We start from the raw sequence: 27,714 nt of genomic DNA, 5'->3' as shown, positions 1-27,714 counted from the left end.
GTAACCAGGGAAGGTAGCGGAGGTAGCCTACCCGAGCGATCGTGGCACGAAAGCTGTACTATGCCAAGAGGACGTGAACAGCCGGGGACGTCCAGTTTTGTACTTCAGCCGCAAGCTAACTTGCAAGGAAGAGGCTTACAGTGCATCCGAAAAGGAATGTGGCTGCGTATATTTGGGCAGTGCAAGCGTTTGCGTGCTGTGTAGCCGGTAACGCTAACGCATGCGCACTCAGCCGTGCGTTTTAACTAGGGCTAGCTTCGTCCTCCCCGTGTCTTTCGTTTTGTCTCTTCGTGAACAGCTTTTAGCATAGCAGGTATATGGAAGCAAAATTATTACTGTCATTTGCTGCCTCAGCCAATTATTTCTGCACAGCGGGATTTCAAGTAATCAATATAAGTTATGTGCATTTCTTGTGGTGTGTTACGTTTGACACATAGTGTGAGTTCTTATTTTAAGTCTTGTGTCCCGCATGGGTCTCTTGGTGCAGAGGGTCCAAACTGGGGGATCGGCACTGAGATAGCAGAGGTGAATATGTTTTGGAGTCTGGTGTTCTGATGGAGGACAGAGGGTGCTTGCTTGCGCTGGGTGTTGCCTCTGGCCGGTCGGTTGTTTGCAAGCTGCGGGACGATGAACTATCGGTGCTGAAGAAAGAAACCAGACCAGGCGAAGCTGGTCGATACACCTGGGCAGCACGGCGATCTCCCTGTGATCCGGACTTGGCAGGTGGCACCTGTTCATGGAGAAGAGCGTGGTGGTGCCGACCTTTCCTTGGAGCACTGGTGATGAACCTGGATGAGACTGGCGACCGAGCACGACCGGCATTCGAGCCATGTGGAGGCAGCTCATCTCACTGGCGCATTGTCTAGCGGCGGGGGGGTGGGGGGGTGCTGTTGTGCCGGAGCAGCCGGCCCAAATCGTTGTAGGGGGCGACGCGCCGACAGCGGGGCTGATTCACGCTCGTCCTAACTTGACCAAACCACGCACGGCCGACTTTCCCAGACTTTCCCCGCCGCAGAGTCGCCTCTGCTTTTCAATCGGGGCGGCTCGGCCGAATCCTGCATCGGGTGAACAACCGGCAATGGACATGTCGGTACTTACGGGCGAGGTCGAAGAGACAGCGAGGGCTTCGCTCTCACTTTCCCCATCGATGCGGCTCGGCTAACTCAACTGCTTCGCTACAATTCATAGGATTTAAAACTTATCAGGGCTACAACGGGACTACGGGGGTATAAAAACCCGCTGGGATCACGCATCGTCGGCATTCTCTGGCGGAACTCTTCGCCAGCACTATTTGGAGGCCCCGAGTGGCGAGGTGCTGTCGCCTTTGTGCGATCCATGTAACATTTGTTTACCCTTGTACACGCTGTATATTAATGTTTCTCCAACTTTTCGTTAGCTCGACCACTTCATCGCTCTGCTCTGCGCCGCGTCGAAAGCGGACGGAGCGAGGCAACGTCGCTACCCCGGTGACTGCGCTCTAATGGATGTCCAGACGCAACAGTGGAGGCTGCGGTGAGAGGGCCCAGTCCCAATATTGCAGGCAGCACTGGGAAGGTCATTCCCAACTGTGTGTCATCTTCGTCCTTTTTATGCCGCATGGGTCATAAGGTTTATAGGGAGCTTCTACCGCCCTGTCGTCGCGAACTAGAATAATGTTCTGTGATCTGCAGTGTTCTTGATGTAATTCGACGGGAGGAGAAAAAAATCACGCCGAAAGATAAATTTATTTATTTATTGAATACTGCCAGCCTGAGAGCCAGGCCTTCAGCACGGTGGCATACATGTTTACATTCACAAGGACGCAATAGTTAACTGGGTACGTACTAGTACAACAGAAAAAATAACACGACACAAATTGACAACATTCGTCAAAGAACAAAACAAAACAAAAGAAAACACAACAGAGAAAGCGCATACCTGCACAGAAATTTACACGCATGACACTTAACGCGCTACTTCAGAAGGGTGAGCCGATAACAACTATTTGCAATTGGAAAGCCAGGGAACGATGACAAGAATTGCTATACAAGGAATAACTTAAAAAATGTGCTCTGAGTGAGTGACTGAGTGTCATGTGTCAAGGTCACCCCCCGAGAAGGGATGCATGAAACCCCTCGAAAAATAGAAGGGAAGAACAAAAGAACGAGAATTTTGAAGTGCGCGCCAGGACAGCACCAATCAGCAAGCGCCAGCGCCGACGCACCAAGGAATCCTGGGAAAAGGTGGCAGCACACGGGTCGGCCAATCAGGGAAGGCCACGCGGGTGACAAGTGGAGAGATGGTCATATAAGGACTTACAAGAGGCGAAGAGCCAATGGGAGTGCGCCACGGGAAAGCCCAGAGGGTATAAAAGCGGGGCGAACAAAGAGAAAGGAGGAGGCAAGACAACGGTAGACAAGAAACCGAAGAAACCAGGAGGCGGCCGGAGCACGTGCGCTTCAACGAACGAGCCAGGGGGACGCGGCCAGGCCATCGACCACGCCATCCGAGCCTGGGCGGGAGCGGGCCGACTTCGCATCGGCACCGTCATCCTAGGTGCACCACGAACCTGTGTCTTCGTGGCCCCAGCAGCGTCGGTCGGGCACCAGCGGCCAGCGTCCACGCTCCGTCGACGTTCGTCTCGACGGCCCCGAAAGGCGACGTTCGTACCAAGCCTACCTGAGACCTCCAGCGGCAGCGGCTACCAGGGGGTAGCCACCGAGGTAGCACGCTGCCGAAGGGATGACCGCGCGCATCGAACGCCGGCATCAAGGACATCCAGCGGGAGCGGCTACCAGGGGGTAGTCACAAAGAAAAGAAGTGAGGACGCGCGGAGCCCACGCCGTCCAGCGACTGACCGCGCGCAATCGAACGCCGGCACCGACGAAGCAAGAAGAGGACGGCTGCCACCGAGTCGCGGCCACGCAAGGGTGCGACACGTCAGCGCCGACGACCGGGGTAGGCCAGTCCAGTAGGGACGCAGTTGTCAAGGACAGAACTAGGGAGTTGTGGTTCGAGAGAGATTAACTAGAACTGTATGAGGGTATTTATAGGATACTTAGTGTAGGACTTTATTGTAGAGACTTTTGAGTTTTGATTTGAATTGCATATTGAGCTGTTAGGGGTTTGTATGTGAGTTGTATTTTGGGATTGTTAGAGGTTTGAGTGTGTTCATTTGTGTGCAGTTTAATTATTGTGCGCTTTGCGTTAGGTTATTCAAGTGTACATTAAATGTGTGGTATGTCAAACTCGTCAACGGCTTCCCTGTGTCCATTTCTCCGAGCTGGTTAAGACCACCCCACAATCCGTTCACGTGACAAATAATTGGCGAGCCTGCCAGGATCTTGGCTTATCAACTGCCAGGATTGGCCCAGTCACGTGTCTTACCAGCTGGGAGAATGGATTGGGAAAAGTTGTTGACGTTGGTTCAAACGCGAGGTTTGAACAAAGAACAGTTTCTCAAATTGTACGATGAAGAGAACCGCAAAGTGCACGAGAGATTGGATGCAAAGATAGAAGAAATAGAAGAATCGCGAAAGGCAAGGGAAAGGCTTGAGGCCAAGAAAAGGATTTTGGAGGTTGAGGATAGAGAGAGGAAACTTAAAATGGTCGAGTTGGAACGGGAGCATGCAGAATTACAACGGCGCTTCGCGGAAAAAGAACGCGAAAAGAACGATGAACGCGCTGCACGTGAGACCGAAGGCACGCGGGTCGCTGACCTCTACGAAGCACGTGAGGAAGAAAGCACGCAGATCGGCGACGGCGAAGTAGCACGTGCGCTTGATACAACGCAGGTCACAGATCGCAATCAGGCCGCGAGTAAAAACGAAAATAAACAAAACGATTGTTTCTGCAGACAGCCGACTGACGAGAGAGACGCGTTCGTAGTGCAAGACAATCAACTGGCCGGGCGTGGCTTAATCGCAGACCGGGCGCTTGGAGAGGAGCGCACTGAGAATGCGCTGGGTAAAGACAGGTTGCTGCCGCCCAGTAGTTTTCTTGATTCCGTTGGTTTTAAGACCTCCGAAAGAGAATTAGTTGAGACTGAGGCAACTGCCACTACATGCACTGGTAGTAATAACATCAGGATTGAAGGCTTTATTGAATGTTCGTCAGAAATGCGTATGAGTCGTGAGAGTAGCCTCATCCTCAAAACGGCCAGTGCGAAGCTGTTAGGCAATGAAGTGAGCAGTGCGGCGTCTGTGATAGTCAACGCGGACACTAAGGTGGCGCTAGCTACTGGCATTTCAGAACAACCAGGGCAACGCCCTGAGACCGGAGGCTTGGCAGTCGTACAAAGCAAGAAAAAAGGGGAATCTGTCAAGGCTGCCCCAAAGGGGAAAGTGGGCGCAGAGGAAAAGATCGCGCGATTCGTCAGTAAGCAATCTCGCCCGCCCATCAGAGAGAACGAGAATGAGTCCCATAGTGAGCGTTTGGAGCAAAGAGAGGGAGACTGCGTGAGGCATGCACTGGTTACAGTGCGGGAGCGTAGCTGTACTGAGAAAGTGAGGCTAATGGGAAAAATGGCCCGGATAGAAATCAAAGCTAACAAGAGTAGCAGACTAAGGGTCAATATAAGAATAAGAAATAAGAAGGCCAAGAGCGACCACGAGAAGGGTACCTCACGACAAAGAGGTGACGCGCTAAGGAACTTGCCAGCTCGTAGGCGGCAAGAAGCAGCGCGGAAGAGCAGAGTGGCAGGTGGAATTGTGAAGCGTTGGTTTCTAGCGCGAGCATCGATCCAGGCTGTGTGCCACCGACACACGAGAAATATGAAGGAAGATAGTTGTGACAACCGATTGGATTGTGTAGGGAAAGGTGCTGAGTGGTTAAGGCGGAAGAAGGTGAAGATGAAGCTATAGGTCAAGAAACCTGATGGAAAACACGGAGTTGACATGGACAGGAATAGGACCTATACTGGTTACGAATAAGTTGGGTATAGTCACATGAACATTGTAGTGTCAAATGCAAGGTTGGAGATATGAATGAGTGCGTGACGAAGGTAGGATTAAAACATAGTGTCCAAGTGAGATTTATTGAAATGTATGATTGTGGTGCTGGAAAAGCAGACTGTACGAGTATGTTAGTGTAAGTGTAATGAACTGTCGATGTAAAAGTAGTAGTGGCAAAGAATGAATTGAGGAGCAGGAGGAGGAAAAACGGTAGTTTGTGCTGCTTGATAGAGTGTTGTCCAATAAGAGTTTACTGAAGTGTTTGATTGCTGTGATGTGCTAGAGGAGTGTGTTTGAGTAGATAGGTGTTTAAGAAAGTGATGTATTGGTGATAAAACGGGAACGTTGTGTAAACCAAGTGTGTGTGTTCGGGACGGAACTGAACTACAGATAAGGGTGAAAAAACTGGTGTGGTGAAGTGTGAAGCGTAGTGAAAAGTACCACTGAAGAAGTGAGCAGGGGTGCTGAACAGTGGACTGCGGGAGTAGATTTGTGTGAGACATGATTACTTAGGGGTTTGTAAAGTGATGAAGGGTGTGCGGACGAAATGTATATTATGGTGTGTAGAAAGAAGTGAACTGTAGAGTGATGAAGAAGTTAACGGTCGTGCGTAATGAGGTGTGTTGTGTGAGTTGTGAACAGTGCTGGTGATCAGAAGGTACATCGGTGGACAACATGAAGAAGTTTTTTGAGAAAAAACTCTTAAAGCGGGGGGTAATTGTCCTGTGTCAAGGGCACCCCCCGAGAGGGGATGCATGAAACCCCTCGAAAAATAGAAGGGAAGAACAAAGGAACGAGAATTTTGAAGTGCGCGCCAGGACAGCACCAATCAGCAAGCGCCAGCGCCGACGCACCAAGGAATCCTGGGAAAAGTTGGCAGCACACGGGTCGGCTAATCAGGGAAGGCCACGCAGGTGACAAGTGGAGAGATGGTCATATAAGGACGTACAAGAGGCGAAGAGCCAATGGGAGTGCGCCACGGGAGAGCCCAGAGGGTATAAAAGCGGGGCGAACAAAGATAGAGGAGGCAAGACAACGGTAGACAAGAAACCGAATAAACCAGGAGGCGGCCGGAGCACGTGCGCTTCAACGAACGAGCCAGGGGGACGCGGCCAGGCCATCGACCACGCCATCCGAGCCTGGGCGGGAGCGGGCCGACTTCGCATCGGCACCGTCATCCTAGGTGCACCACGAACCTGTGTCTTCGTGGCCCCAGCGGCGTCGGTCGGGCACCAGCGGCCGGCGTCCACGCTCCGTCGACGTTCGTCTCGACGGCCCCGAAAGGCGACGTTCGTGCCAAGCCTACCTGAGACCTCCAGCGGCAGCGGCTACCAGGGGGTAGCCACCGAGGAAGCACGCTGCCGAAGGGATGACCGCGCGCATCGAACGCCGGCATCAAGGACATCCAGCGGGAGCGGCTACCAGGGGGTAGTCACAAAGAAAAGAGGTGAGGACGCGCGGAGCCCACGCCGTCCAGCGAGTGACCGCGCGCAATAGAACGCCGGCACCGACGAAGCAAGAAGAGGACGGCTGCCACCGAGTCGCGGCCACGCAAGGGTGCGACACGTCAGCGCCGACGACCGGGGTAGGCCAGTCCAGTAGGGACGCAGTTGTCAAGGACAGAACTAGGGAGTTGTGGTTCGAGAGAGATTAACTAGAACTGTATGAGGGTATTTAGAGGATACTTAGTGTAGGACTTTATTGTAGAGACTTTTGAGTTTTGATTTGAATTGCATATTGAGCTTTTAGGGGTTTGTATGTGAGTTGTATTTTGGGATTGTTAGAGGTTTGAGTGTGTTCATTTGTGTGCAGTTTAATTATTGTGTGCTTTGCGTTAGGTTTTTCAAGTGTACATTAAATGTGTGGTATGTCAAACTCGTCAACGGCTTCCCTGTGTCCATTTCTCCGAGCTGGTTAAGACCACCCCACCATCCGTTCACGTGACACTGAGTAAAACCTTTATTGCATAACAGCTAGAAATCCTAGACGTTGGCCAAGAGCCCTTAGGCTCTAGCAGCGTCTTCGGCCAGCTGCATGGCCCAGACGTTATCCACTGGGTCGGAGCTGAGCAATACAGTCTTCCAGTGCTTCACAGTAGCGATGTTGCGACCTAACGTTGTCGCCTAAAGACAGGCCCACAACATGTGGTCTAAGTCTGCCCCCTCCTTACAGCGGTGGCACTTGTGAGAATATTGCCCGGGGTAACAGTTACTGTACGCAACCGGGTTGGGGTACGAGTAGGTCTGTAGAAGTCGCCAAGCCATGCATTGCCATTTACTGAGGGTAGGATGAGCCGGGCGGAAGCGGGCCCGCTCTCGCCTGTAATGATTAGTGATGCCTGTAGGACACAAGGCGATCCATACCCGAACAGCGAAGTGAATTAGCGTTGTTTTCGTCCACAGCTCAGTCAGATCATCCGCGAGCGGCGTCGTGCGTGAATTCATCGCCTGCCAGACCACAGTATGCAGGTGCCCATGTTAGACATATCTTGCCCGAACGCTGAATGTTGTTGAGCCCAGTCCTTAGAAGTGCAGATGCCTCTGGGGAGATGCGCCCCTTTGCGTAATTTATAATAGCAGATTTTGAGTTGCTCACCACGTATTTGATTTTTGTGGATGCTGTCATTGCCAGGGCAATGGCCGCCTCTTCGCCCACTACCAGTTCGCTCGTGCGAACCAACCCGGAGCTGAAGGTATTGCCTTGGTGATTGACTATTGCAATTGCCATAGCATTGCGACCCGGAGAGTCGGCCCGGCCACGTACATCACGTCCTCCGATTTTCCGAATCGTTTGTGCAATGCTTTCGCCCTTACCTGCCTGCGTTCCTGATTGTGAACCGCGTTCATCTTTTTAGGGATCGGTGGGTTGTGAATTTGATCGTGCACTTCGGGAGCCAAGGGTATTTTGTAAGTGTCTGTTCGCAGGTGGTTGATGCCCAGGGAGCCGACCCGTCTGGCTGTAGCTTAGCCATTCTCGTTGAGCCAGGCGTTGAGCCTCTATTATTTCGCTGCTGGTATTGTGTAGCCTCAGCGCCTCGAAACGTTTGGTCGGAGCAGTGATCGGATTGCCGATGGGCTGCTCGTAGGCCCGTCTAGTAAGGGCGTGAATTTTGAGTTCTTTGTCCTTTCTGAGGTGTAGAAAAGGGGTGACGTAGGTTATCCCACTGAGGACGAAGGCTTCAACTGATCAAACAAGATTGTGCTCCTTCATACCGTGATGCTGGTTTGCTATACGCGATACGAGTCGAGTATGCTAATGCATGCTTTTTAGAGCACGAGGACGGTTTCCGAGTTGTGTCCATTGGCCTGTATGTCGGAGAACGAGAACTCGCATTCTGGACACTGTGGGGATGGGCGGCGTTCCATTCGTGATAATATGCACAACCGGGGGTTCGGGTCTGTACGTCTACCCCTGGTAGTGGGTCTGTAGAGCAACCATGCGGAATTTCGCGAGGAGCAACGGAGGCCCCTGGGACTTACGTATCGCTCAACCGCCTCAATGCCCTGTTGCAAGATGGCCTGAATTGGCCCGTAACTGCCTCTGCTCACCCAAAGCGCGCCATCATCCGCATAGAGGCTGTTTTGGAGACCATCGATCTTTCCCAATATTTCGAGAAGCCCCATCATGGCTACGTTGAAAAAACAAACGTGTAATGAGTGAACCCTGTGGAGTCCCCCTGCTCCCAAGGTTGATCACATCTGATTGGAATCTTCTTACAGATGGAGGAGCTGTGCGTTCGCATAGAAAGTTACTTACGTAGTTGTATACTCGTTTTCAAAGGCCCAGTCGGCCGAGGTTGTCAAGAATTGCCGAATGTTTGGCGTTTCTGAACGCCTTGGCTTAATATTATCCCAATATGGCTCTGGTATCTAGATGACATGATGTTTAGGACGGAGCATAAAATACTGCGTTGGGAGTTTTGGACAGAATCCGACCATAGAGTGCAGAAAAAGTCTACTGTCTTCCATAGAGTTGGTTATTCGATTTAGAAGAACGCGTACCGATCGTTTCCCTACGCACGAAGTGAGGAAAGTAGGTGTATGGTTTTGAGTGTGGATTTTTTTCCCTTAGCAACCTTAGCCGTTTTTCACTGAGGTGGTAGTTGCTCAGTCCCCCGGCATAGGTTCATGTATCGTGTGAGGGCTTCAACGGACTCGTCATCTAGGTTTCTGAGAATTTTATTTGTAATGCCGTCTGTGCCAGGAGCAGAGCAAGTGCGCAATGCCACAATAGCTCCCCTAACTTCACTTATAGTGATGGGCTGGTCAAGAAGAGCACTTTCGTTGCCCAAGTACGGAGGAAGCTCTCGTGGATGCAGTCGCCAATGTATCTGTCCTAAAGGCTTTGAGCCATACCGTGTTTGTTCCCTGAAATTTATGGAGAAGTATGCTAGTGTTGTTTCTTTGAGCAGTTTTACTATTTTCGGGATTAATCAGACAGCGTAAGTTGTTCCTGGTTTTGCGAAGGCCTTTTTTGTAGTCCATGCGACCACATGTGCTATGCCAATTTTGGCAAGTTAGTTTCTGAGCATACATTTCTATATCATGGTTGAGGGCCGCCAGTCGTCACCGCAGGGTTCGGTTAAGTTTTTGCTTCTGGAGTCGTGTGTGTAAGCTGTGTTTGGCCTCCCACATATGCAGCAACTTTGCGTCGGCCTGTTGGAGCTCTGCCTCTTCCGGTATAACCTTAGCGGCAGGTTTTGTGTCCGCTTGCAGTTGTTCTCGCCAGCTGTGAATATTTGTTAGGTTGACATCAGAAGTACCGTCTTCCTCGGCCAGATGGCCTCGTGCATCGGCTCTCAGCGCACGGAATGCATCCCAGTCAATGAGCTGTAGTTTTTTAACAGACTGCCCTTTCACTGCCCAGAATTGACCCCGAGAGTGACGAGATAGGGGGCGCTGCCGAAGTTTTCTTGGATGTGTAGCCACGTTGCTTCCTTGCGCGTGTTTTTGGCAAAGTTCAAGTCAAGGTAGTGTCCCCACTAACACTGTTTCCAATACGGGTGGGATGCCGTGGATCGTTGAGCAAGCTGAGACCCTCTCTCCGGGCACCAAGCCATACATTGCGCCCCTTTATTGTGTCCCGCTTGTAGCCCCATTCTGTATTCGGTGCATTAGTCTCCGACTATGAGCAGTGTGTTCCCTCTTGCTATTTTGACAGCTCTCCGGAAGGGTCTACTGAATTTTTGACTGTTTTTTGGGGAGCTATACACATTAACAATAAACGTGCTCTGGGCATTGTGTTTCTGGTTTGGGACAATTTCTACAAGGATGTGAGCCGTGGACGCCGCGTCTACCCCGGTCTCGCACTACAGGGCCGGGAGGTTTCGCCTAACGAGGGTGCTGACTGCGGGTTTTTGTTTCTCTGTTACACCAGAGGCATGAGCTTCTGGGTCATTGAAAGATTTGTAGTTTGAAATTCGGGCATAAACGCCTGTCTCTTGGAGACAGACCACATCTGGTATTTCATCCGAATTCTTGCTTTTGATGAATAGTTTTGAATGAGCACGTTTTCTTTTGAATCCTCGACAATTACATTGCCATACCATCAAGGTGTTGGCTTTGCTTTTTCGGTTGGACGAGATATTGGACATCATCATTTGAAATTTTCGGGATATCCGCCGGCGGGGGGCGGGAATTGGGTTCAGTGGATTGATGGGGCCCGGTCCCACTTCCGGTCCGGCTAGTGAGATTCCATTCTCTAGCGCTGTTACTCGAGCTTTGAGGGTGGCAATATTGGGCATCAGCGTTTTCGCCGAACTTATTTAGTATCGCTCCGAATCGGGCGCTGAGAGTTTCAGTAAGAGTTTCGGTGAGGGTTTCTCCGAAGTGATGGAGCATGCCGTCGTCAATGTTTTTAGTTGGGCTCGTGCCTCCGGCCTCACTAGAGCTCTCACATGGTATCGATAGGGCTTTATGTTTTGAGGGAGTGGAGTACGCAGAGTCCATCTCTACGCCATAGGTACGCGTATGCCTGGTTTGGGAATTGACAGGGCATGCGCTTCCGAGGCTTGCGAGAGGGGTTTTTCTTTCTTGCATTTTGGCGATTTTCGCTTTCAGCGTAGCATTTTCGGGCATTAGTTCTTCGACCTTCTGCCTGATTTTGGTTGTCTCGGATGAACGATCTGACTGGTCGTATTTTAAGGCGTTGGGTGTGGAAGCATTACTTTTCTGAGTTTGTTTGCCTTGCGAGACCGCATACGGCCAGCTCACCTTGTTTATTTGAGAATGGCCGTTTGCTTGGCGTCTGTTTTTCGCGACGTGGGTCGTGACTGCCGTCCTTGGTTCTTGGGCCCCGGGTTGCTGCGGGTCCTCCTCCGCGATGTGGATCGGCAGCGGTGTCGACTACTGGAGAATACGTCATGGGATCCTGCCCCGTGGCTCCCATCCCGTCGGCTCTCATGCTCACGTTGCAAGAATACTGGGAACGAGTCGTCTCGTCCACATTTTTCCACTTCGGTCCCGTTGTTCTTGAGTAGGCACGACGCAGTGCCTTTGGAGGAACATTGCTGTCCTCGGCGATGACAGGCTTCTTGCTCTTGCTGCAGTCGCTGTTTTAGTCTTATATCCCATTTCAGTTTCTTTGGAAGGTATGGGGTTTGAAAACTCTGGCGGTACTTCTTATCTCCTGTAGGATGATTGCGGCCACACAATGCACAGTTGGTTCACAATCGTGTTGTTCCGCCGCAGCCTCGGTGCTGCAGATTTTGCACACTTTATTGTCGTGCACTGGGCAAACGTCTGAGCGATGTCCTAGACGGCCACAGCTGTCGCATAGTTCGAGCCTGCTCTTGTGAATGAAGCAACGGAATTCCGCACTTCTGTAGTACACATAGGGCGGTACCTTAGGTCCTTGGTAGACGAATTGGACAGAGTTAGTACGGCCCATGCGTCTTGCCTGGAGAATTGTGGGATTCTTCTTGTAGAGGAGGCTTCGCGTGATGTCATCGGCACTGTCGTATTCGGGGATGTTGTGGATAACACCCTTGACAGTGTCCTCCGGCGGCGCCGCGTAAGCGCTCCCTTTGTGGGTGATGTCCCCGAAGCGGAGCTCTTGTATGGCCGTGTATTTTTTGGCCTGTCCCATGCTTGGAGTTCTGGCGTCCATCACGTTTTTACGACGTTGGTGCGAAGTATATCGCCCGCTGCCTCGTTATAACTTATTCCGTCCGAGTGCAACACTCCGTCACGCAAGCCGGCTTGGCTAATCTTGGTGTTGTTCAACCCTTCTCGGGGTCGCAGCACGATTTTAATGTCCTCGCTGGGTACGGCGGCTGGCGGGACAGGCGCTGCGACCGGTACGCTTGCGTATTTAAATATGACGTCTTGCGGCTTGGTTGGGAGGGTGTGACGGGCTTGCTGGAGTAGCCGCCCGAGGCGAGGCCTAGCTTGGATAGAGCGCGGGTGCTCCGTCGCCAGTGACTGGTAAGCCACCCAGCCGCTTGACGTAGGTCTTCGGGCGAGAAAGAGTCACCGTCCACGTCGATGCGCTCAATTTTGCTTCTCCGGGCAAAGGGGTAAGGCGCCGAGAGCCGCAAGGAGTGCCGAGGATCACGTACGAATGGTTAAGACTAGGCCCAGGGCGGCCCCGTGCGTGAGGGGGTTCTCGTCTGTTGCAGGCCGGGCGAGTATACGGACTTTGAAAAAGAGGTGTTCACCGAAAGAGAGGTTCGGTGGACACTCGATGCCCTGGTTATATCCAAGGAGCTGTAGGAAATTACGCCACAAGAGCTGTGGAAAGACAGAGCTTACTTGGAACACGTCCATTCAGCTCAGCCCCCTGGTGGTTTTACAGTGTTTACACATGGCTGAGAAAAAAATAAATGCTCACCGAGCAGACGCCGCGCCATTTTATTGGCCGGCACTCGCATGCGAACGTCAGTTTGTTGACTGCTGCTTCGCCGTCTGCGTATTCTTTCAATCGTTGGGTGACGACAAGTTCGGTCCAATAAACTTGCTTTTCCTTCAAGACAGTTGCGTCGTCTTGGGCTACGCGAATACATTTGGAAGGATTTTCAACCAAACCGCCATCGATCCCTGCTTGAAAGGCATTTCAAATAAAGTTGTCCAAAGAATTCCAGAATAAATTTAAGACAAGCCAGTTGCAACATTTGAGATCAATATTTATCACATCGAGCGCATAATTAGTAAAACGTGTCGCCGTAAACTTTCCCTAGCCGACACGCAAAACATGTCTTCTAATACCTGCGGCCGGCTCGCATTTAAGTCCCGTAACCAACATTTTCTTTTTATAAATTGTTTTAGGTGTATTGGCAAATTTTAGGGAAATCAGTCATATGGGCTCCAGAGAAACTTTCTGGGTAGCATATGCCCAGCTGCTTCCGACTTTTAGACTAATCTTGGTACAATGCACTGTTCGAATACACGGATGGTATATCAGGTATAGAGGCAGACGATACAACACATACGTCATTTTTCTCGAACTTGTGATCAACAAACTGTACTGAAGTTCTGGTACTTACATGAAAAGTGTTATATTTTTTAACTTCAATAAATTAATTTTAAGAAGATCTTTCTCAAGCCAGAAAGTAAGTGTGGAAATAGATGAATTTTTATTAAAGTTGTTACCCTGAAAACCAAATTTTCTATCAAAACCTAAGCACGCAAATTTGACGAGTATATGACCATACATCTCGCCCATAGATTTCCTCGGAGACCCCCTTAATATTTTCCCCAAAATTCTATTAGCTAATACCATGAACCACAGAAGTGCACTCCGCTCCTAAATAAATTACATGCTTGCTTCTTTCTTTAATCATTCAATCCTATGAAATTTTTACAAGGGTTGCAATTTGCGCTTCATTCATAAATAAATAAATTGACTTGCTGCACTATGGCGTAAAAGAGCAAAAAGTTACTCAAACGAAAGCTTGTTTTTTGTGGATTGTTTCCTACTTTATCAGTCGTTAATTTTACACATTTGTGTTTTATTTCGAGGAAGTCACACTTAAATAGCCATTGTAATCGGGTTTCACCGTGCTGTTTAATCCCAGTGCTAACGGCCACTGGTGGCGGGTACGAATGCGGGAGTTCGATTTGTAGCTGACGTGTGGTCTGGATACGATATTTAGGAGGCCCAGGCATGCTGATGAAGAGAAAAACTCAATGCAATTATTTACGTGATAAGTATACAGGTTTCGAAGCTGAGTGTCGAATCCGATTCCGCAACAAGCAACACTTGTCGACGCCCAGCACTGCACTTTGTTGACAGAGTTCCTCTAGACAATTCAGCTGCAAATGTCTGGTCGAATCAGGATCCCACAGTCTAAACCAATAGGCCCCACCCACGCTTGAAGCTGCCCCGGATGCTTGGCCACTATACTACGATTGCTAAAAGGCGTTGACACCGCTCGACGGAAGCCTTTTTGTCAGAGAACGGGGCTAGCTTGAGTTCTGTCACAGAGCTCACTGATTACTCATCCGTGGTCTGCACTGATGCATTCGTCTTCTTTGCCATGCTGCCATTATGCTTAATTCAGAGTTGCAGATTAGCGTCTGACGCAGGGTTGGCAATTTGGCTTAAATAACGATTGTTCCATCTGCAATAGGTATTTGTACGAGGAATAGACTGAATACGGTGTTTGCGACGGAAACACACTATTAGCCTCGACGACCTGTGTCAGCTTAGGTTTATCAGGTCGCGAACCCAATAATGGCAGCTCATTTGACGCCCGAAACTAGCCCACGTAATTAAGGAATCCAACACTGCTTCACTCAGAGCCGAAGACTGGAGCTGGTTCATTCGTTCAGCTCGTTCCGTACGATACGGCATGTGTTCATGATATGAATTGCTGATTCATTGCGTTTCTGTCGGTCTTGCGTTTCGGTGTTTACTGTCTAACGTTTCGAACTGCATAAAGTTGAAAAACCCTCGAAAAAAGCAACAATCAAGCATTTAAAACCCCCGAAATGAAAATGACGGTTCTCTCAGCTAAACAGCATGGACACAGATCCTGCAAGATCAGCGAATGCTAGCCGTGTTCAATCTTCATTAACCAAATGTAGCAGTTACTTTTTGACGATAATAATTTTGGGAGGTACAATTTCCCTTTTCATTACTAGAAGGCTAGACCATCGCGCGCAAATACTGCAGCTAAAAACTCCTGAAAGCAGCTCCTCAAACTATGGGAATTTGTATTCTATTTGCCTCTTTTGTAACATACTACAGAAGAAATTTCTTGCACAACAAGGCTCTGGCACATAGAAGGCGTCCATTATTTCCACTCATATACCTCAGCTGAGCATGGTGCAATGGTCAGCTCACACAACTACAAACGTTAAAATGTTTAAAATGTCTACCATTGAATTATGCAATGCACAGACACACACGTGCACACATGCCCACACATACACGCGCTCACACACACGTACACACGCACACGCACACACACGCACACATACACATACACACCTCCGTAAGAGGGTGGATCAGTTTCACGTACGCCATGGCGGTGTTAAAGTAAACAGGGTTTTATGGTTCCACTTTTATGCAAACTTGGTGGTACTGTCAGGATTATCGTTGCATTAAATCGCCTTGCGCCACTCAAAAGGCGTGATAAGTGTAGTATGTAACGACTCATCTATTGAAAACTGGGATGGTTTTTGTTCGTTTTTAGTGAAATAAACCACTGTATATACAAGTTTAAAGCCGCTCGCTGAATTTGACGATTGCGTTGACGTCACCACTGAGATTGCGCTCGTTGAACACCTCAAAGCTTTCGAATAATATCTCCAATATAGAATTATCTTCAGCGTTATTGAAGTCAGGGAAAGCTGTGAACACAGAACCTGCTTTGGGCAATGAAGAAGGAAGGTTAACAACAACTGAACTGTGGTCAGATATTCCCTCAACCATCATCTCATCAGTGACGCCAAGCTCCGCAACACTAGCACTAACAAACACCTAATCTACCTGCGCGTTGCCTACTTGCGCTACCTGTGGTACCTACCTAATCTACCTGCGTTAATTGCCGACAAGTTAACCCCAGATGCATTGAAATCACCCATTCAAACGTAATTTGCAGCAGAAAAGTTATTATCAATACTTAACCAGCTGACGGAGTGAATACCATCAACCGAGAAGGGAGGGGAGAATAAATACGCCGATTACAACAGACTGCTTAGAAAGATGCGGCTTGAATCAGACTGATTCAGTCCAAATGGAGAAGGGAACACCGAAAACTCATAGTCAGAGCGAAGTAGCGATGCAACACAACCACCTTTCATACCAGACCGATCAGACCTAACTGCGATGAATCAAGGAGGGGTAAATTCTGAATAGGAATGCCGTTGTAGCAGCATGAACGAAGACGAAAACGAGGATCACTGCGCGAGCCTCGTGGCCCAAGCAGTCAGTGCTCCCAGGAACTCCGGGCGTTCCGCCAGGCATAGCTGCCGCTGGCCCATCAGCGTCTTACGTGTTCAAAATATAGGTGTTGTTCTGTGGCTCGGCGTTTTCATTGCCTCGTGTTGCCACAAAATTGGTGACCCGAACATGATGCGAGCAATGGCGAACTGGCTGTTTGCCTGGGCGAGCCAGAGCTGTGGGTCCAAATTTCAGAACTGGGGAAGCTTCACCGAAAGTGCAGCCACGTCACCCTGAGCGGCGGAGTATGTTTGATGGCTGTCATCTGCAGCGGTGGCTCTGAGCTGGGCATCCAGAGCAGTTTCATTGTCGCCTGCCATGCCCGATGTCCGTGTTCAGCAATTCTGGGTTCTGTGTTCACCGTGTTCACACAATGCTGGGCGTTCGGCCAGGCATAGCTGCCACTGGCCGTCAGCTGCTGACGTGTTCAGTGGCAGCTGCGCCTGAAAGAACGCCCGGAGTTCCTGGGAGCACTGACTGCTTGCGCCAGGAAGCTCGCGCACTGAGCCTCTGAGTGGTGCTTCGTTCTCTTCGTCTTCGTTGATGCTGCTACACCGTCATGTAACCATGTTTCGGTAGTCCCAATTACATGGGGGGAATATGCAGAGACAAGTGAAGAAGGTCTGGAAATATATTACTGATACATTTAGCGTTTAGTTTAAGGAGGGTGAGGTTATCTGATAGCTTACGTGCAGGTCATAAAGACAACGAATAACTAGGCTGAACTGTTGCAGGTGCTGCCGGGGGACGGTTTACATTATCACGACTTTTTACCAGCATATTGAGCTTAGCGTCCCAGCCATGAATAGTGTCGTCAATAAAAACATGGTTAAACTGTATTTTAACATTAAAACCATTTAACTTTGGACTCATTTAAAGTTATTTTATATTTCTACATCAAGAAACATCCCACTGTCACATGAAAACAGTACCCTAGAATCAAGGTTAATGAAAGGACGTCTGGGAATGGTCCTTTGATGTGACGTGAAGATCAAGAAGTTGGATTTGGCACCATTATAGCTCAGCAAATTATTTTTACACCCCGTCAAAAATTAAATGCATCTGTATTAAGTTTATATACGAATGAACCAAAGCACTTATCTGAAGTAAGCATTGTTGTGTCATCAACGGAAAGTAAGCTGTTAGAATAATTAATACGAAAAGGAAGATCGTTATGTAAACAAAAAAACAATAATGGGACAGGGATTTACCCCTGAGGGACACCAATACTTATTAACCCAGTCAGAGAGCAAGAATTTCACACCAATACGAATTGTTCAGTATTAAGCAGGTAACTGTGAATAAATATAGGATAGTGCCCGTTATACCAATCGTGTTTAGTTTGTAAGCAAAATCACAGGGATATAGAATAAAACGCCTTCGAAAAGTCAATAAGCAACGCTCCAAGAAATGCTCCTGTATCTACTTCCGCTTTGAATTTCTCGGTTAAGGAAATTAGGGTGAGGTTATTTGAGTAACCAACCCTTAAACCAAGCTGATACGGCGACAGGAGATTAAACTTCCTTCATTACTTCAGTAACCGTTACTTGATTTCACGTACTTCAAGTACCTAATTTTACGGTCTCTCATCCAAAGTGTCCCCAGAAGAGTTATACACCAACTGGCGATACATCGGCAAGAAATCTAACAATACCAGAATAAAAATACAAAAAAATGTTACTCGCCATGCTGGGCATTCAAAAGTAGAACGGCGAAGCTTCTTTGCACACGGTAGTGTGGCACATAATATCAATAAAATGTACAACAAAATGTTTCGTCTTTTGAGTCAGATGGCGGTCATCCCTCCGAAAGTCTCGTGCTCTGTTTGCACTAAATTTAATATCGGTGCATAATAAGTTTAACTAGCACTCTCTAAAAGTCTGTCCGAGTAATGAAATGCATAAACGCCACGCGATGGGTCGGCTCATCCCGCTTACACTCCATCCTGCACAACATCATACATACCCAGAAGCACATGGCTAGGACAGCAGTGGTGATGTGCTCATGACTGACTTATGTGTGTCCTTCTGAAGCTTGCGTTTTCGCTATAACTTAGTAGGTTATAGGTTCCGCAGCTACGATAGCGGCAATTGGCGTTTGATCTGGGGATCAGCGTTTTTCGTGTTGTTGGCTCCTCTAATCGCAACATTTAACGTGAATGTTTCGCAACAATGCGAGGAGCAACCGGTATTTGTCTTGACTATAACGGTGGTTATTATTGGCTAGCTTTCTCACATCGCATTTTTCTATGACACCATGGCCTCCGCGAAATTTCTGATCCTGACCGTATAAGCTTCCCTTAAAAACGGAAGAATCAGACTATCCGTGGGGAAGTCATAAAAACAAGCATCCTTATTGAGCCCCATCCTGTACTGGCTATTCCACGATTCTACACGGCCGAATGTTCATTTCTTTTCTGCTTTTCTCACACAATTCTTCCGGACACCTTTGCCAGGACACTGGACACGGGTCTCAGAAGCTGTACACACACACTGAAAGAACGTGGGGCTCAAATAATAACTGAAGTTTAGCGGCCCGTCATCTCTGCTTGCAAAAATTATGCCGGGGTGCATGATGACATATTTGCTCAACAGCCAAATGCCTTCTAGTTTCGGTCACCTCAATTTTTAATAAAATCCGCACACAGCTTATGTATAGGGGTTGTTTACCGTGTTTGGTTTTTGCGTTTTTGTATGCAAAGTAGGGTGACGTGTTTAATAGGGCAGCTTCGCTGGATGTGGACCTCTGCCCAACCTTTTTTCTCTAATCGTGAGATATAGGTTTTAAATACTTAGTGTATATAAAGTGTAGTATTATGAGCAATATGAAAGAGAACACTGGAACGCGTGGCAAATGGCCTCGAAACAGACTCGGAGTGATACGCGAATGGCACTGTGAAAAACAAAGGGGGATAGGAGGGCACTCTTCCATTAACCGTTGGCACTCCCACCACGCTGGAATTTCTACAAAGCAGCAGCTTACGTCATTTCGGCGATAATATGGTATCGTCTGATAGCCGATAAGGCGCACGGCGGGAATAGGAACAGTTATTAGAACAGCGTCCCGCTTTCCACTTTGTTACCGACGGCAGCCGCTTCGCATCACTCATAGCTGGGTCTGAGGGTGTCTTCTGCCCGTTCCTGTGTTGCCTTTCATATTGCTGATAATAGTGCATGTTTAATCTTTTGCTTTCTTTGAGTAGGCCACAGTCGTCTACATGTCGTCGGTCCAAGAATCCTCCACTATCTATCGTCTATCGACCGACCCCCTGTAGGGGATCATCAGTAGGGAATTTTAATTCTGCCTTTTACCACGCTTTAAACTCAGGTGAAGTAGGCTATGGTTTTTCGTGTTGGATATCTAAACGTCCGATAAAGTTCTTGGATAAGGTTGGAATTCTAATGACCCTATGCAGATCATATTTTGAGCATTGAGAACATTCTAAAATAGCAATTTTCGGTTTCAAATGCGTTTTTTTTCAATGGCGCTGAGAAGTACAGGCCTATTAGACAGAGTGCCATACAGGTGACTCGTAAACAAAGCCGTGGTACTTACAAGATGAAAGCTTGACTCTAGGTCCGTTTCGTTCATAAGAGTGTCTGAGTAACCAACAACCGGCTTCATTTGCTTCAACTGCAGCAAAAAAAGTTTTTATTGGTCCATGGCAGCACACATCTAACATAAGTACTAGATTTCTGATATCTGTTGTGTTCATCGCACCTAGCCAAAGCATTCTGTCGTTTAGGTGCAATAATTCCGAACACGTGCGTTAAGCAACATCTAAGTAAGCAGTAATGCATGTGATCCCAAATACTCATACGTCTGTGGGAACTTATTTCTACGTGAAAGATACCTCTGTTTCTATTGTTTATTAAGAGAACATACATCATAAGCATTTACTTTTCTTGCTTCACATTCAGCTGTAATTTTTCGCAAAGGATTTCCTACCAAGTTCTGTGAAATAAATTTTCAGGCCCCAGAAGCATTGTGCTGATTAGAAATTTCTGCTTATATAAAATATGGCTGTTTACGTAGTTTCCGCAGTTCCTGTTGTATTGAATGTTTTTGCATAAGGCACTATCAATTTATGAAATTTTTTATCTTATTTTGGTTCATTGCATAACCCAGGTTTTTGAGTGGTTGCGTCGAATCTCGGTAAGGAATATATTAGCTATTCTTTATAGTTAGTTAGTCTTTGTTAGTCTTTTTAGGTTCCAAAAATATATTAGTTTTTTTAGGCTCACAAAGGAAAGGTTAGAAGTTTTTTTATTGCCCAAATTTAACAGATGTTATGTGGCACTCCCAACATATTTTTACAAACACGTTACATAGAAATCCTCTAGGGAGTTCATCAAAACATTAGAAGTTGCAAAACATGTACACAACCCACTTTATCAATTGCGGCAAGTCTAGTCGGCAGGTCCATCCATGGATTGAATCGAAGGTTCCTGTAGTATTCCCTCCCTATGCTATTCAATAGAGACCTCGCCTGAAAGCAAACATTGAAATATAATAAAGTTCCTGCCAATAGGTATGATGTAGGAAACAAAAGTTTACTACAATACAATACACATGATTTTTTTCAATAAGACACATTGACGTGTCTTAATAAGACACCTGGCTGCGGATAAAATTTGTTTGGTTCAACTCGTATTGTATCGTCTGGGCAGGGCATAGTTTTATTGTCGGTGGTTCTTAAGAGTGCATTAATATAGGCGCTAAAATGGAAACTATTTCTGACCCTAAACTCGATGTCTTACTCATCAAAAATTTCAGTGATGTTGCGACAATCACGCCAATTACAAAGTAAATCGCGGGATTTGTTTCGCTTTTTTTAATTTCCTCTTACACGTCCCTAACTGAACGGAAAGTAACAAACCTCAGAAAAGGGATTTTGTGCAAAATGTTGCGGCCATCATGTCAATTACAAATGGAATCGCGGTCTTTTTTTGGCTGTTCTAATTTCCTCTTACACGTCCCTTAAAAACCGAAAAAAATCGACCTCCCAAAAGAGATTTTGGGTAAAATTTTATCTAGCATATCTCGCACTTTTTCAATGGAAAAAAGTACTGACACATCAAAAATTATCGTGATTTGGGGTCGGCCTCACACTTTAAAGTAACGTAGTGGTACAAGCTGCTTTTTTAGACGCAGCGTTTATAGCTACGAAAAGGTGTATGCCTTTGAGCTGAAATACAAGTGAAAAAAATGAATTTTCAATGTTAAGAAATAAAAGACAACCGTTTTCGTCACTACCCTGTTGGAAAAATAAACACAAAAAAGGAATCAAATCTCACTAAATAGTTTTACTTACAGCTGCTTTTGTGGCGAAGTCAAATTTCCTCACTATATACAGTTTTGTTAGTATTGTAGGCACTTTCTTCACTATGTTCATGCATTCTTTTGCACGATTGTACTCAGGAGTGTTGATTTGGTGTTCCTTATAGATCGATGCAGTTTCTTGTCGGAACATCGTAGATGAGAAGTATAACAGTGAGACAGCTCTCTGTAGACCCACATAATTATAAATGGAGTTTCTAGTAAAAGAAAAAATCACGCTATAGGTTATTTCCCCATTCCGATTTATTGGTACGTTTCTTCACCTTGTTTACGTAGCAATTGTGAGACATACATTTGGTGTGTTTTGCATCAGAAAAAACTAAAGCTAAACTATACAAGAACTCTTCCACTTTATATATATATATATATATACAGAAAGATACGTCAGCAGTCTATAATGCCAAAGGAGGCATGGGGGTGTGGTTAGGCTCTTTTTCTTTTTTACTACGGTTAATGAAGTGTGAAGTGAACATTGTTTTTTTTTAATATACCGAAGAAAGAAAGAAAGAAAAACACGCGCCCAGAGTGGGGACCGAACCCACGCCTTTCGATTACATGTCGAATGCCTTACCAATTCGGCTATCTGGGCGACTGTGTTCTCCTTCACTTTCTGGACTATTTATATTTACTAGAAGTGTATATATAAAAGAATATATATATATATATATATATATATATATATATTAGTTAGTTTTTGTTAGTTTTAGACCAATAAGAAAAGGTTAAGTAAGAAGGTTAAGTACGCACGGACCGATTTGGAACCTTGCCAGACAGAAAACAATTCCAACACTAAGGGAATAAGCAGAACCTATAACCCCACCATTTCAATCATAAAAGCTATAAGACAGATCTTGCATACCTTCTTTACGATTGCTTCAGAAAAACACTAAAGGCAAGGTTTTGAACTGACACAATGTTTCAATAAAAATGATACCTTTAAACTTCACGTAACAAATGCTCGTCCGCAATTGCATTGATACTTCAAAAAACCTGTTTTTTCACGGATGCTGAAGTCGTTCGCCTAAACTTTAACAAAAAATATGATTCGAGCGTGAAACTCTTAACTTACGTTTTGCTGCTTTTCCGGTTGAACCTAATTGATTAAAATAACGGCTTGAATTTGTTGAGGTTGTCGCTAAATAACAAGTCCCCAATAAAAGCCAAAAGATGCAATTTTTTGTCTACCGTTAGTTGAACAGCATCCGGATGGTCTTGTAGGAGGTTTATTGAAATTTCATAGGTTTCATTATCTGAATAATTGCAAGTAGAAAAACGGCTAAGGTGTTTTTGCAGTAAAGAGCAGTTCTCAACTACTCGTGATTCCACTGCCAACCAATTACTTTTTGTGAGATAACAACATAACAAATATTTTAATTAGTGCTCCACTTCAGTTAAAAGAAGCAAATTCCAAAGTTTGAACATAATTCACAATTTAGCAATTGAGACACGGGGCACGTGGCATGGCTTAGTATTTCTCCAAGGCGGAATCGTCTCTTGTCAACGTTACGCGCAAAAGCTCTATTTCCTGGAAGAGGGAACAGAACATTTAGCGTAAAGATATATTGCCCGCGAACCATGCATGGGCTTTGTTTACGTTTTGTTCTTATCGCCCGGCTGCGCCGGGTTGTGTTATCTGTCCCAAGTGAAGCTCCTGATGCATTCTATCTTATGCCGCACGGGTTATCTCATTTGATAGGGAGAATGTTTCGCCCTAACGTCACCAGTCTAGAATATTCCTCTATGATCTACAGTGTTCTCGAGGTAATTAGACGGTTTGAGAAGCACCCGCGACGAAATAAATGCCCGCAGAGCAGACTCCGTGGCATACGATTCACCGACATTGGATCGCGCACGTAACTTTTTTGACTGCTGCTTCGTCGCCTGTGTATTCGTTGAGTTGTTAGGGGAGCACACGGTCACTCCACTTAACTTTTTTTCCCTTCAAGACAACTTGTGTCACCTTTGGCTACATGAAATCTTGTGTAGCTGCGAGTACGCGCTCTTTATGGCTCCTACACCCTCTGGAAGCCGACTAGCCTGTCCAAGCCGAGCAAGCCGCCGACTCCTACGTTTGTGGGCCGAGTTGGGTCTGTTACAAGAAATAACGAAGAGCAAGACAGCCGAAACCGACAACATGGTGCATCAAGCACTCCTCTCACCGTTTTGCAACAGCCCCGGGAACCACTATCACTCCGAGGATCTCTCGGTGAAGACCCTGATGACTAGTTGGAGCAACTGGAGCCAGGATTAACAGGTTGGATGACGGAGAAATTTTTCAGCATGTTTTCTTGTATGTGCAGGATGCAGCTCGAACTTAGTTCAAAAACCATGAAAACTCCTTGACTGACTAGACTCGTTTTAAAAACGAGTTCGGTAAAACGTCCGACACCGTCGTGGGAAAGCAACGAGCCACCCGTTTGCTAGAAACACGCGCACATCACCCCAGCGAAGGAGTATAGATCTTTGTTGAGGAGATGGAGATGGTTCCTACGGGCAGAAATGCAAATGACAGCAAAAAACGATACTAAAGTTTCTGATGCGAGGGGTAAAGCAACAGCTTTTTGCTTGCTTTGTGCGTAACACTCCTATGACGGTGGCTGAATTCGCGTCTGAGGCTGCTTCGATGGAGAAGCTTGAAGTTCGAAAGAGGCAGTACGACCGCCCAGTCAATGCGGTGGTTAAAGAGACGATCGGTGGCTGGGCTATTAACTCCGTCACACTAAGCCATACCATCCGTGCCATGACGAGGGAGGAACTGCGGAAACGTTTCCTCACGACGACACAACCTCTATTCACTTCCATGATTAACGTGGTCTGGGAAGAAGTTCAGCACGCCTTGCGGAATTCTATGCCATTCAAAGCAGCCCCCGAGCAACAAGCTATGGTCGTTTACTGTCGCCCGCCCAACCCCCTGTGGTTCAAACCCGATAGCCAAGGTAAACAGACCGACGTGTGGCGAACTCTCAATAATCGTCCGTTGTGCTACCACAGCGGAGAAGGCGACTGTCGCTGCCTCTACAAGAGGCTCGGTTGGCGAGCATTCTCCGTCGACGCAACACGCGTCTTACCAGGCCAGCACCCTACTCAGAAGAATACCTGTCCAACACCAACCGAGGCTTAGCGCGTTTCAACCGTTCACCGTCGCCCTCGCCATACCTTTCGCAGACTTCACGTGTGGAAGATCCCACAGGCAACGTTGGGGAAACTGAAAGCATCAACTTCTGTACGTGAACTTGTTGTACGGCCAAGAATTGGACACTTTCCAACGACACAAGGACGCGCCGAACACCGTGATTCACGACGTGCCCTCAGGCAGAACACCCGATATAACACTGACATGAATTCCCAACATGACGATAGCCCCACGGTGTGACGCGTACCCGACATGCCTGAGCCTGCCGCTGAAAACACGACGATAACGACTACGCATAGGGCCGGACCGCCGAGGGGTGCAACCTGAGATTCGACGCCCCGACGCACCGACGTACCCCGAACATGGCCTTAACCAACCACTTCGTCTGCTTCGTGCAGGGTATTGTTCCCGACGCCGCTTGCATGGCTGCGCACTCCTCGTCTCCACTTGGTGGCAACCCGCCTGTCGTGCATCAACCTTCATCGATCAACGAGTCACTGCCACACGTCGCTTCGCCTCCTGATGTGATTATGCCGCGGGTGCCATCTACCGCCCACAGGAACTGTGACGTCATTGGCTGTTTTGCCTATAACTTTTTTTGTGCACAGCTTTGGCTTGAGTGCGCACGGCGGCTCTGGCAAGAATATGCCCTTAACGAACCACTTTGTCTGCTTCATGCAGGTCTGTCCCACCTACTGTTCTGTAAAAAGTGATGGCTGTTTTTTGTTACTTCTGCCGTGTCCACACCCGTGTTCTGCGTTTGCCTACAACCGCTTTTCTGTCCAGAGTTTACTATTGTCCAGAGAGATTGAGCCTAATCGAGGGCCCCCTCCCTGGAGACGCTTCAAAACCTCTTGGACGTGAAACTGTTTTAGGGGCGAAGGGGCCGAGGCTTGCCCATCCAGCATCTATCCGGCGTCTGTGCTTACGGTACAGCACCGTGTAAATCGAAACATCTGCGAACAAAAGGTTCACAAAAGGTTCACAAGAACAAAATAAAAGGCTCGCGAAAGGTTAGAGAGAGAGGGGGGAGAGAGAGAGATGCATAGCTCCGTGTAAATCAAAATATCTGTTAACAAAAGGTTCAGAAAGAGCTCACAAGAACCAACTAAATGGTCCACAAAAGATTAGAGAGAGAGAGAAAGAAAGATTGAGAGAGAGCGCTGCGGTTCAAATGCGGAAATTAGCGCGTTCCAGATCACTCATTCTCTTTGTGCCGTGGATGAAAACGAACGTAAGGCACGGCATGCGGCGGCTCAACGTCTACGCAGATAACAAGCTTCCCCCATAGGCAAGAGCTCGGGAAGCTGCGGAAAAAGGGAAAAAACGCCAAGCGAACCCGGAGTTGAGTGCTTTGGAAGCAGCGGCTCAACCGTAACGCCTACAACGACCTACCCCGGAGTATATACTGTACACACGTGTTGTCATTCACATTCTCGAGTGGGTAATGTCACGGGTGATTTGTGGTAATAACGATCCCCAGTGCGTCGCCCACTCGTCATGATTCACTTCGTGGAGATGCGTGATTTTTTTTCGAAAGGACGTGTCTGACCTGGAGGCAAAATCCGAAAACCTTGTAGCTGGAGTTGGAAAAAGGTTTATGAAAATTAAAAATAGCGTTTCAGAACTGCAATTAAGAACTGCGAAGTTAGCTGGCTGTGATAAGCTATTTTTACACAAAAAGTAATCGAATTTCGAACAAATAAACTTACCGACACACAAGATAAAACCTGAAGCTCTATAACTTGGTAGTTTTTCGTATTCCCGAGGATCCGGCGGAAAGCGATCTTGCTAAGGAGCCTGCCAAAATCCCGACCTCAGGAGCAAGGTCATCACTGTCACTTTTGAGAAAAAGCTACATGTAAAATGTGAGTGGGTAGCCAGGATTTGTAGGCTGGTAAAAAAAGCTTTCGTCAGGCCAGTCATAGTGTTCTTTTGAGGCGAACGAAAAAGCGTCTGTAATAAAGAACGTTAAAGAGCAAAAAGGTACGAAAATATTTGTTCAAAACGATTATTCACAGAGCACACTGCCAAAGTGTGAGATGATTTGGGAGAGCGCGAAAGATGATAAAGCTCCAAAGAAAACCGCTTTACTCATTCATGATAAGTTATGCGTTGATAACGACCGTTCTTCTCGAATTAAGCAACAAATGTACGGAAAAAGATTCCTGTAGATGTAGAAAGAAGAAAGAAAGAAAGAAAGTTTATTTCACTCTTTGCATACAATACAATTTTATCATCTGCTCTCTCAGCCACCTGGCTAGTAGCCCGGCCCATGCAGCAAAGGCTTCATGAAATTGTACGCGGGTCATAAACATTTCAGTGGAAAATTACTTACACACACGAAGAGAAGAAAACCCTGTAAAGAAATGTCACTTGGCTACAATGGTGATACATATCACGAAAGAACTCTTTTAGACTTCTCGCAAAATTTGCATTAGTTTTAATATCTAAAGGCAGAAGATTTCAGAGCAACTCCTGAAGACGCTATACTACGTTTTCCATAATTATTATGGAAAACAGGGAGGTTGAAACGAAGCTTGGTTTGATTGCGTGTTTCCAGATGTGGTCATTGAAAAATAGAATAAGAGAACGAAATATTGTTTTTAATATATTCTTAACCATACAAGCTAACTTGCGGTCTTTAGCATTTTAAGTGGCATAATGTTTAAGGTAGAAAAAAGTCTAGCGGCAGAAAAAAGTACAGCGTTTACTCTGTAATTCCAACACTAAGGGAATAAGCAAAACCTATAACCCCACCATTTCACTCATGAAAGCTATAACACAGATTTTGCACGCCGTATTCATATTTGCCTTAGAAAAACATTAAAGGCAAGGTTTTGAACTGACACAATGTTACAATAAAAATGATATCTTTAAACTTCAAGTAACAAATTCTCGTCCGCAATGGCATTAATACTTCAT

This window comes from Haemaphysalis longicornis, unplaced genomic scaffold (assembly GCF_048455015.1).
Source record: "Haemaphysalis longicornis isolate Haplotype H1 unplaced genomic scaffold, Haemaphysalis longicornis Haplotype H1 scaffold_13, whole genome shotgun sequence".
Classification (NCBI taxonomy): domain Eukaryota; kingdom Metazoa; phylum Arthropoda; class Arachnida; order Ixodida; family Ixodidae; genus Haemaphysalis; species Haemaphysalis longicornis.
The sequence above is the reverse complement of the archived record's forward strand: the minus strand, read 5'-3'. Positions refer to the sequence as shown.